The following is a 9,592-nucleotide window of genomic DNA, read 5'->3' as shown; positions in this document are numbered from 1 at the left end:
TCAGCTGAGAGCGCATGAACTCGAGCCTGCTGCTGACAATTCGGCGGAGGAACCATGGGCCGCTGAGGTGGCCTAAAGCTAGGTACTGAAGGTCTGAAGGATGGATGAGCTGGCGCTGAACGAAGAGGTGGAGGTGAAATAACCGAAGACATCGGACGGTTGATCCTCTGCGGTGGAGTAAAACCACTAGCCCGCATACGCGAAAAGTAAAAACGATCAAAATGCCCCATCTTCCCACAGTATGAACAGCGAAGATCAGCTTGCATCTGCTGAGCGGGCGGCGCTGAATGCCTGGAGGAGAATCTACCCGCGACCTCTTGTCGAGAAAAGGTGCACTCTGAAAATTAGGTTACAGCCCAGGAACCATAGGTGCACGCATACGGGATGACCTGTCCCCGTCCTGCTCAGCTTGCAAGGACATGCTCACCAACTTTGGATAAGAAGAAATGCTAGCACAGCATATCTTCGATTGGATCTCAGGCCTCAATCCCTTAGAAAATCACCGCATCCTCATCGGCTGATCACCCAGAATCAAGGGTACATAGCGACCTAGCTCAGTGAACCGGTTCTCATATTCCGTCACCGACATCCCTCCCTGGCGGAGGCGAAGGAACTCACTCTCTTTCTCATGTCGGTACATAACCAGGAAGTACTTCTCGTGGAAGCGTGCCTCAAACACCTGCCACGACCACTCATATCCTTCCTCGACAGTGCGAAGAACACTGTCCCACCATAGACTGGCCTCCTTCTCAAATATGAAGGAGGCAAGCTCAACCTGCTCAACCTCTGAACAGTGCAGCGGTCTCAGTATCTTAGAGATGCGATTGATCCAGTATTTGGCCTCCTCGGGTCTATGAGAACCCGCAAATGTGGGAGGTCGTAAGCGTTGGAATTGCTCAAAGGTGCCGCTCGCACTAGTGCTCCCAGATGGGGGCATAGGTGAAGCAGATGGAGTTGCCCCCGCTGACTGAGCAAAGATGCCAGCCATGGAAGACAGGAACTGCTGCTGCTATTGCTGCTGCTAAATCTGCTGTTGCTGCATCAACAGCATCATCTGCTCAAACCTATCTGAAGGCGGAGCAGACGAAGATGCACGGCTCAGCTCAGGAACCGAAGGCATGACTGGAGGAGCCATAGGTGTCGGCCCAATACCAGCATGAGATTGGCCCGACTGTGAATCCGTCTGGCTATAGCTCAAGGGAGGAACCACGGCAAGCGACTCAACCAAGGAGAGACGGGCCTAAGTCTTCGAACCCTTAGGAGGCATACCCTACATTCAACAGAGGATGCAACCTGTAAGATTCTACGTCCACATAAGCCACCCACACAGCAATCATAGCACAACTTCAAAGATAAACGTCATGCATTCCATTTAACAAAATTTGTCGCAATACAAGTAGTGCAGCATTACAAGAATCACGACAGGAAAGCATGTGAACTACAACATCTAAAACTTCAACCAACAACAAACAACTACCAACTACAAAGCCAACAACGGCTACACACAAGAGTAAACAACCAAATAAATCAAAGGACGACTACAACGACAACTACTCGTTGGAATCAGGAGATGGAGGCGAGGCACCCTTATCCTGCAAGCAACACAGGATAGACTTCAGAGTTCGAGTCACCTTCTTGAACTTATGCTTCACAAGGCCTCGAAGATCTATGATATCCTGGCGTAGTACAGCCTGCCCTTCCTCAAGCCGTGCGAGATGGGCATCCCTGGTAGCTTGATCTGCGCTCTGTTCTGGTGCCACAGGAGGAGAACTATCACTTGTATCCTGTGCCTCAACCTCTTTCTCGTCCTGCTCTGTTTCTTCTTCAATCTCAGCTCCACCCTTAGCATAACTCTCATCCTCATCACTCCCTGACTCATCCTCACTCTCTGAGGCCTGTCGACGAGGACCAATTTCCATCTGATTAAGGGTCGTTAGATTAATGTGAGGAATAGGCACCGGCTTCTCTGCCCCAAGCCGATAGCCAAACTCATATGCAAGCTTACAAATGAGTCGGCCAAATGGGAGCGACTCGGTCCTCCTAGTCGAACGAGCGGTGAGAATAATCTGGCGCAAGATGTACGTCGGCACACATAACTTCGCTCCTTGTCCCACCTGATACAGAAAATTTACCATTAGGCGCGTACACTAGCTGCGGTTGCTCCACCTTAGATATACATTGAACGTACACATGTGATGAAGCAAGCGGAAGTCGTTCGTCATATTGGTAGCTAAAAGACTTCTATTAGGCTGTTATTCGACCAGACGACCACACAGGAGCCGGTGTGCGACGATCCCTCTCGCGCATACTGTTTAAATTCTTCTCACTAGCATGCAGCTCACCAAGTGGCACATTCAGGAGTCGAGATATCAAAGTGACGTTGACCGTGGCCTCTCGATCGCTACCACAACGAATCTTGAACTGCAGAGGCTCCAGCGAAGGATCACAAATATTGGCATAAAAAGCTCGAACAGTGCTTACATTGGCACGATATTCGTCCTCAAACAAGGGACACCAACCAGCCTCTTCTAGATGCTCCAGCAACAGAAACTCACTATATAGCCGCGGATCAACATGAGCCTCAAAAAGGACCCTACGGCCTTCATAGACTCCATGTGATAACTCCACCAACAAGGTTCTTTCAATGGGAGCTCAAGGATCAAGGTCCCGCTTGGTCTGAAATTCACGGGTGGCGGTCGTGCTCAGGGCGGCACCTCTCGGCCTCCGTGCATGGCTTGGGCGGCTAGGCCCGACTTCATCCATGGGCACTCTCTTCTTCTCCATCAAAGAAAGAAGAGTGGAGATGGAAAAGATGGCCGTGATAAACTCAAAGAGGGCCATGAAAAATGAGAGAAATGGGAGAAATGGGAAGGATGGTGAAGCTTCCACACACTTGAGATCCCAAAGAGGGATTTGAGAGCCCAAATGAGAAGAAGAGAGAGTGAAATTAGCAATGGGAGTGAGGTTTTGAGATGGGTTGATGGGGTGTGCACGAAAATGAAAAAAGAAGGAGATTGGGGAGGGATTTTGGTGGAGTTTTGAGAAAAACTTGGAGAAAAGGAGAGCTAGGGAGGGTGGTTTATGAAGGGAATAGGGTTTAGGAAGGGATATAACCGAGCAACCATGGAGGGGTGGCCCATACTAGGCCCTAAACTCGTCGGCCCGAGCCGGCCCGCCCGGCCTGGCCCCCTGATCGGCGAGGGCTCGCCGAACCGGCGAGGACATAGCCGGTCTCTGGACTGTCCGGTGATGGCTCACCATTTGGGCGAGGTCCTCCTGGTCCCTTAGCTCTAAAATGATGTGGGTCCCTCCCTGAGCCCCACTGAAAATGCCCCGATCGGCCCCTTTGTCCGATTCGATGCCTATCGGGCCATTCAGGTAGAAATCTGATAAAAACAGAGGTTTATTGCCAATTGGAGGGTTGAGATGGGATGATAAACCATCTAGACTCATTAATAGATGGTCTAGAAGAGATTTTGGGTCGTTGTGTGTGTTCTGGAGTGCGGACAGACTCGATCTCGGCGATCGTTTTCAGTAAAGTGTCGCCGATAGAAGTAACAGGACACAAACACACATTTTACGATAAACTCGCACCCAAATACACTAAGGTGGTGACAGCATGCAGTGTGTGACCATAACCCAGGTCCGGTTTAATCCAATTCATGCTCTAATACTAACTTGTAACGCCCTGAAATTCAGGGGTCGAGCATAACTCAGCTCCCCAGTTCCAAAACATCACTTATGCAACATATTTAATAATGGATGTATGTTGTCTGTATGAGTACATAAAACATAGAATAGATTAAGCCAAACTGTAAATATAATTCAGGGATAAGTGAAGAACGCAAGCGGAAGACTTAAAGGAATATAAGTGTACATGTGTAAATCCCTGAAATACATATACATACCAGGTCATACTTACAAGTGTTACTATCAAAATTACAAGTATCAATTACATCATCTATACCCAAAAGAAATCCCAGAATCCCACGCATCAGAACAAGGCTCACTAGAACCCATCTGAAAACTGCATGAAAGAAAATGCAGCCTCATCATCATCGAGCTTCGGCTCAGCCTCAGAGGTCGCATCAACATTTGTAACTAAGATAGAGTCTGGTGGGTGTTTAAACACCGTCCCAGAACGTGGGAGTGAGAGATCAACTCAGTGGAACAATAAAGTAAAGGTTAACATGTTATCAATTCAATCAAGCAATAATGGTAAAGCTAAATAATCAAATATGTCCTAAGTAATCTTGTTAGTGCAAGGATGTATGTAGAATGATGCATGCCCTCACGCGAACACCCTCAGCGTCTTCATCTTATGTTACGCATGACATCGCCTCAAAGTGCGCCACCTCTTCCAGGCACATGCAAATGCGGTGCATGAACATGATTTCCAAGTTGTTATTAGTCCTTTTCATACAATAGGATTGGGAAGCTAAGATACCTTCCTCATATCAATGTCCAAACAGTGATCCATTCTAGGGTCGTCAGTCCTAGATCATCTCATATGATCATATGGTTTCAGGCCATTGCAACGGGCTCGTCACCAATCAATGCACGCCTATCATACCTTCACTACTACACTAAGGCTCGTCAACTCAATGCAGTATCCAAGTATGCTCGATGTCACTACAAAGGGCTCGTCACCAATCAATGTAGGTCAACAGCATGAATATAGTGTCACATACCACCATAATCGGCTCACGAGTTTGGTTGCTCACTGGTCACTACAGGGAGGCTCGTCACCCCAGTGTAGGCCGACAGCTCGACCACGGTGTCCCATACCACCATGTCTGACTCATGAGTCTTAGCGGATCAAGGTACAACGGTTAATAGGAGTTGCACTGGTAAGTTTGGTACCTTAGATTCAAGCAATAACGTCCATACATGGTGAACATACATCGGAGAATCGGGTTACTTGACGAACTCGACTAGCACGAGTGCACGTTGGGTTGAACGACATAGAGTGCGCAAACACTCCATGTGGCCAAACGACTGCCGACAACTCTAATACAACTCGGGTTCGTCAAACACGTCCTTTATGGCGAAAGCAGCCTCAGCCACAATCTCAAGGCCGATTACCGATTTCCTGGACTATTCATAGTCCCAAACACATTCCACTACAATAGATATTCATATAGAATTTAGAATAGTAATGGAACAACAACTCAAAGCATGTGGTATGTAAGCATTTGAAGAATATCAACTTAGCTTGGATTTTCACATAAGTAATACTTGAAATTAAACAACAAGGAATTGAACTTGCATGAAGGAAATCATACACACTAATAGGAGAGTTGAGAATCGCTTCTCAATGCCCATACTAGGTTGATATATTACACACCAGATCATTCAGACATTTCTACAAACACTTAGAATACATAGGTCAACATACATGACGTATGTTGGAATATACACATCTGGACAATTCCTTTTGCCAAGGAGTTGACACACATACATCTTACATAAATACATGACAAATAATCATGGCAATCATATGAGCATATTTTATACGTATACGGTACTTCCTACATACACAGAATACACAAATCTCAATATAACACATGCATATCAGGAACGCAAAATAAACATAACATTTAGCATGTGAAAACTCATCTATAACAAGAATAAACCATTAGCTGGCATTGAAAGCCTTGAAAACCATAACCTATATGATTAAAGTCTGCACCTTAAACCAGAAATAGAACACCGAACTGATTTCAGACGATATGTCTTCGTCAATGGCGACAAAACAACCTAAGGCAAGAATAGAAATGAGATACAACACACATAAACTATTCTAAGCTCTAAAACAGATTAGGGTTAGGTTAACTTACCCAAGGATGAACTTAGAATCGCCGGAATAACGATTCAAAGTGATGGTTTAAGGATGAAGAAGAACAGGAAAGAATCTAAGGATGATTCACCAACTTTTCTCTCACTTTCACTCTCTTTTCCCCTCTCTTTCTTAGCTAGGGTTAGGAAATTCGTATGGAAAAGAGAGTTAGGGTTTTAAGGTCTATATATATGCCTAACATTGATGAAAATTGCCCCAGGGCCAAGGTATACTTAGGTTATAACCAAAATAGGCCTCTCTCGATCCAACATAAAACTTCTGGTCGGCCTTTTTCCACGAGAGGTCGGACTTAAGCTCACTGACCATGGATCTAGGTCAGACTGAGTTTTTGTACCGATCGAATCTACAGATCAGCCATAGCGGACCACACTCAATTCAACGGTCATCGAAACTCGATCAGGTCCACAAGCATCATGACATGCCTAGGCCATCTTTCCTGATCAGAGGGTGAAATTGGGTTAAAATCCAATGGTCAGATTCCTTAAAATCATCAAGCAAGCGACACGACTCAGATTTCATAAAATCTCCTTTTAATTTTCACCGTTCTCACACTCTTCACTCCAGACTCAAATAAATCGACCCAGAACATCATCTTGACTTAATTTTTGAGGCGATGGCCAAGTCCAACATGGTGACCAATATAGCCTAAGATCATCGCTATCAAACTTTCGACGCACGGTCCAGGTCCGATCCAAAATTTTAAAAAATTCCCGAGAACAACTGGATTTAGTGATGAATCCCAGATTTCAGAGTAACGTAGCGCTAATGATTCTATAGGTTTTGAGTCATGCAGATCAAATTTAAAGTGATTGATGCTAATTTCACAAGCAATTGAGTTTAGCACTAATTACCCCACAAATAGCTTGAAAGGAAAATAGAGGTAGTACTCGGGTCTAGGCACAAAATTTTTCGGGTCATTACAAAAAAGACCGATGTGATTCAAGAGTCCATCAATGTGGTCATTGATGATCACTTAAACACACCTGTCTTAAGTTCAGATAATGATGAAGTTTTTCTAATTGATAAACCTAATACTTCATCTAATCAGACTGATTCTGAACTAAAGACTGTTAAAGATTATCCAACCACACAGATTCTTGAAAACCCTCTCACTGGTGTTCGTACTCGTAGACAACTTGAGGATATATTTAATTACATATGTTTTACATCCCAAATAGAACCATCTAATGTAAAAGAAGCTCTTGCTGATGAAAACTAGATTGTTGCAATGCAAGAAGATCTTAACCAATTTGTGAGAAATGATTTTTGGTATCTCGTACCTAAACCTAAAGATAAACACATCATTGGAACCAAATGAATTTTCAAAAATAAGTCTGACGAACTTGGCAATATAATTAGAAACAAGGCTAGGCTAGTGGTATAAGGTTACACTCAAATTGAAGGTATTGCCTATGATGAAACCTTTGCACCAGTAGCCCGTCTTGAATCAATTAGACTCTTTATATCCATTGCGTGTTTTAGAAAGTTTAAGACTTACCAAATGGATGTGAAAAGTGTGTTCTTAAATGGCGATCTGTATGAGGAAGTCTATGTTGAACAACCGATGGGTTTTGAAGACCCCAAGAATGCCGATCATGTTTATCGCCTTAAAAAGGCACTTTACGACTTAAAACAAGATCCTAGGGCATGGTACGAGAAACTAACAAAGTTTCTATTAAGCCATAATTTTCAAATGGGATGTATTGATAAGACTGTTTATCAGAAAAACATGATGATCACATTTTAATAGTACAAATCATGCTGATGATATCATTTATGGATCTACCTGTACTGACATGACTATTGAGTTTGCAGATTTGATGAAATCTCATTTTAAAATGAGCATGGTTGGGGAATTAAATTATTTCCTTGGGTTGTAAGTAAAGCAAAAACCTGACAGAATGTTTATTTCTCAATCTAAATATGCTATGAATTTGATTAAGAGAATTGGATTTGAGAATGGTAAGAAATTTGATACTGCTATGAGTACAACTTTGAAACTCTCAAAAGATTCTAAAGGTAAAAATGTGGATCTAAAATTAGATCGTAGTATGATTGGTAGTTTACTGTTTTTAACTGCTAGTAGACCTGATATCTCTCTAAGTGTTGGTATTTGTGCTAGATATCAGTCTGATCCTAAAGAGTCGGACTTGACTGCTGTCAAGCGGATTATACGATATGTTGCAAGTACTATTAATCTCAGTCTTTGGTATCCTCATGAGACTAGTGTTCAATTAGCTGGGTACTCGGATGCTGACTGGGCTGGTAATCTTGATGATAGAAAATCAACCAGTGGTGGTTGCTTCTATATTGGAAACTGTTTAGTTTCTTAGTTTAGTAAGAAACAAAGTTTTATATCACTTTCAACAGCTAAAGCTGAATATATCGCAGCTGGTAATGCATGTACATAGATAGTTTGGATGAAACGTATGCTAAGTGATTACGGAATTAAATAGGATTCTATGTTATTATATTGTAATAATTCTAGTGCCATAAATATTTCAAAAAATCTAATTCAACATTCCGTACTAAGCACATTGACATTAGATTTCATTATATTCGAGAATTAGTAGAAGAAAAAGTTATATCCTTGGAATATATTCCTATCGAGAATTAGCGTGCTGATATTTTCACTAAACCGCTTGACAAAAGAAGGTTTAACAAACTAAAATTTGATCTTGGCATGTGCATTTTAAAGTGATTATTTATGCTTATTTGTATCATAGGGTATATAATTGCTTGATTTGTTTTCAATTTTTTGAATATAATGCTGGAAATAAGTTTTTCTGGCCGGTACTTGACCAGTCGTGAATCTACACGACCAATCATACTACGACCGGTCGTGTACATCCACAACCAGTCATGAATCACGTGAATCTCTTATAATTTGGGAAAATGCTTCTTCTACTTCATTTCTTCTTCACTCTCCAACGGGCCGACGCACGACCAGTCGAACCCATCCTTCAAAATCTTCAAGGTTAGTGCCCCTTTTGCATTTTTCTTGTAGATTTGAGTCTAGATTTCTTCTATTTGACTCTTGAAGTTTTCTATTTTCAAATTTCGTTGAGATTTGGGGTTTTCTTAGGTAAAATCTGATTTGAGAAAACCCACTTCTCAATTGTCTGCAACTCTCTATTTCCTTGAAATCCTTGTTGCAAATGACATCTAGAGGTAGAAAAACAACATCCCGTGGTCCTTCTTCTTCCTCTAGATCAGCCCATATTACTAAGCGTCATCTTCGAGCTCCCTAGGATGATCCATCCTATGTTCGGGACATCAGATTACGTAATGTTATTGTTGAACATCCTGTTGACATTAATCATGTTTCTCCATTTGAGATCCTTCCTATGCTCCAAGCTGTAGGTTGGGATAACTTATTACATTAGGGTGGGCCAGCATACCGGTCCATTTGCCCAGTCCATGTTTGTATGCATATATGATTTTTCATTGAAAAATTTATCTTTTATGATAGCCACTAGAGAAGGACCATTTGACGTTGATCATCATTTGATTTCAGCTCTTATGGAAATTCCTGTGAATGATGAAGGCATTCCTATCCATAACTTATCTGAAAAACCCTTTGTTTCTGTAAAATGTATGCTCACTAAAGATTTATGTAATTTGGATGTTCAATGGACTCATAAAGGGAATGCACTTCCTTCAAAATATCTATTACCCAAATACAGAGTTCTTCACAAAATCTTTGTGTCTAACTTGTATCCTCGATCAGGT

The sequence above is a fragment of the Magnolia sinica genome, chromosome 6 (assembly GCF_029962835.1).
Source record: "Magnolia sinica isolate HGM2019 chromosome 6, MsV1, whole genome shotgun sequence".
NCBI classification, from domain to species: Eukaryota; Viridiplantae; Streptophyta; class Magnoliopsida; order Magnoliales; family Magnoliaceae; genus Magnolia; species Magnolia sinica.
Note: the sequence above shows the minus strand (reverse complement) of the source record.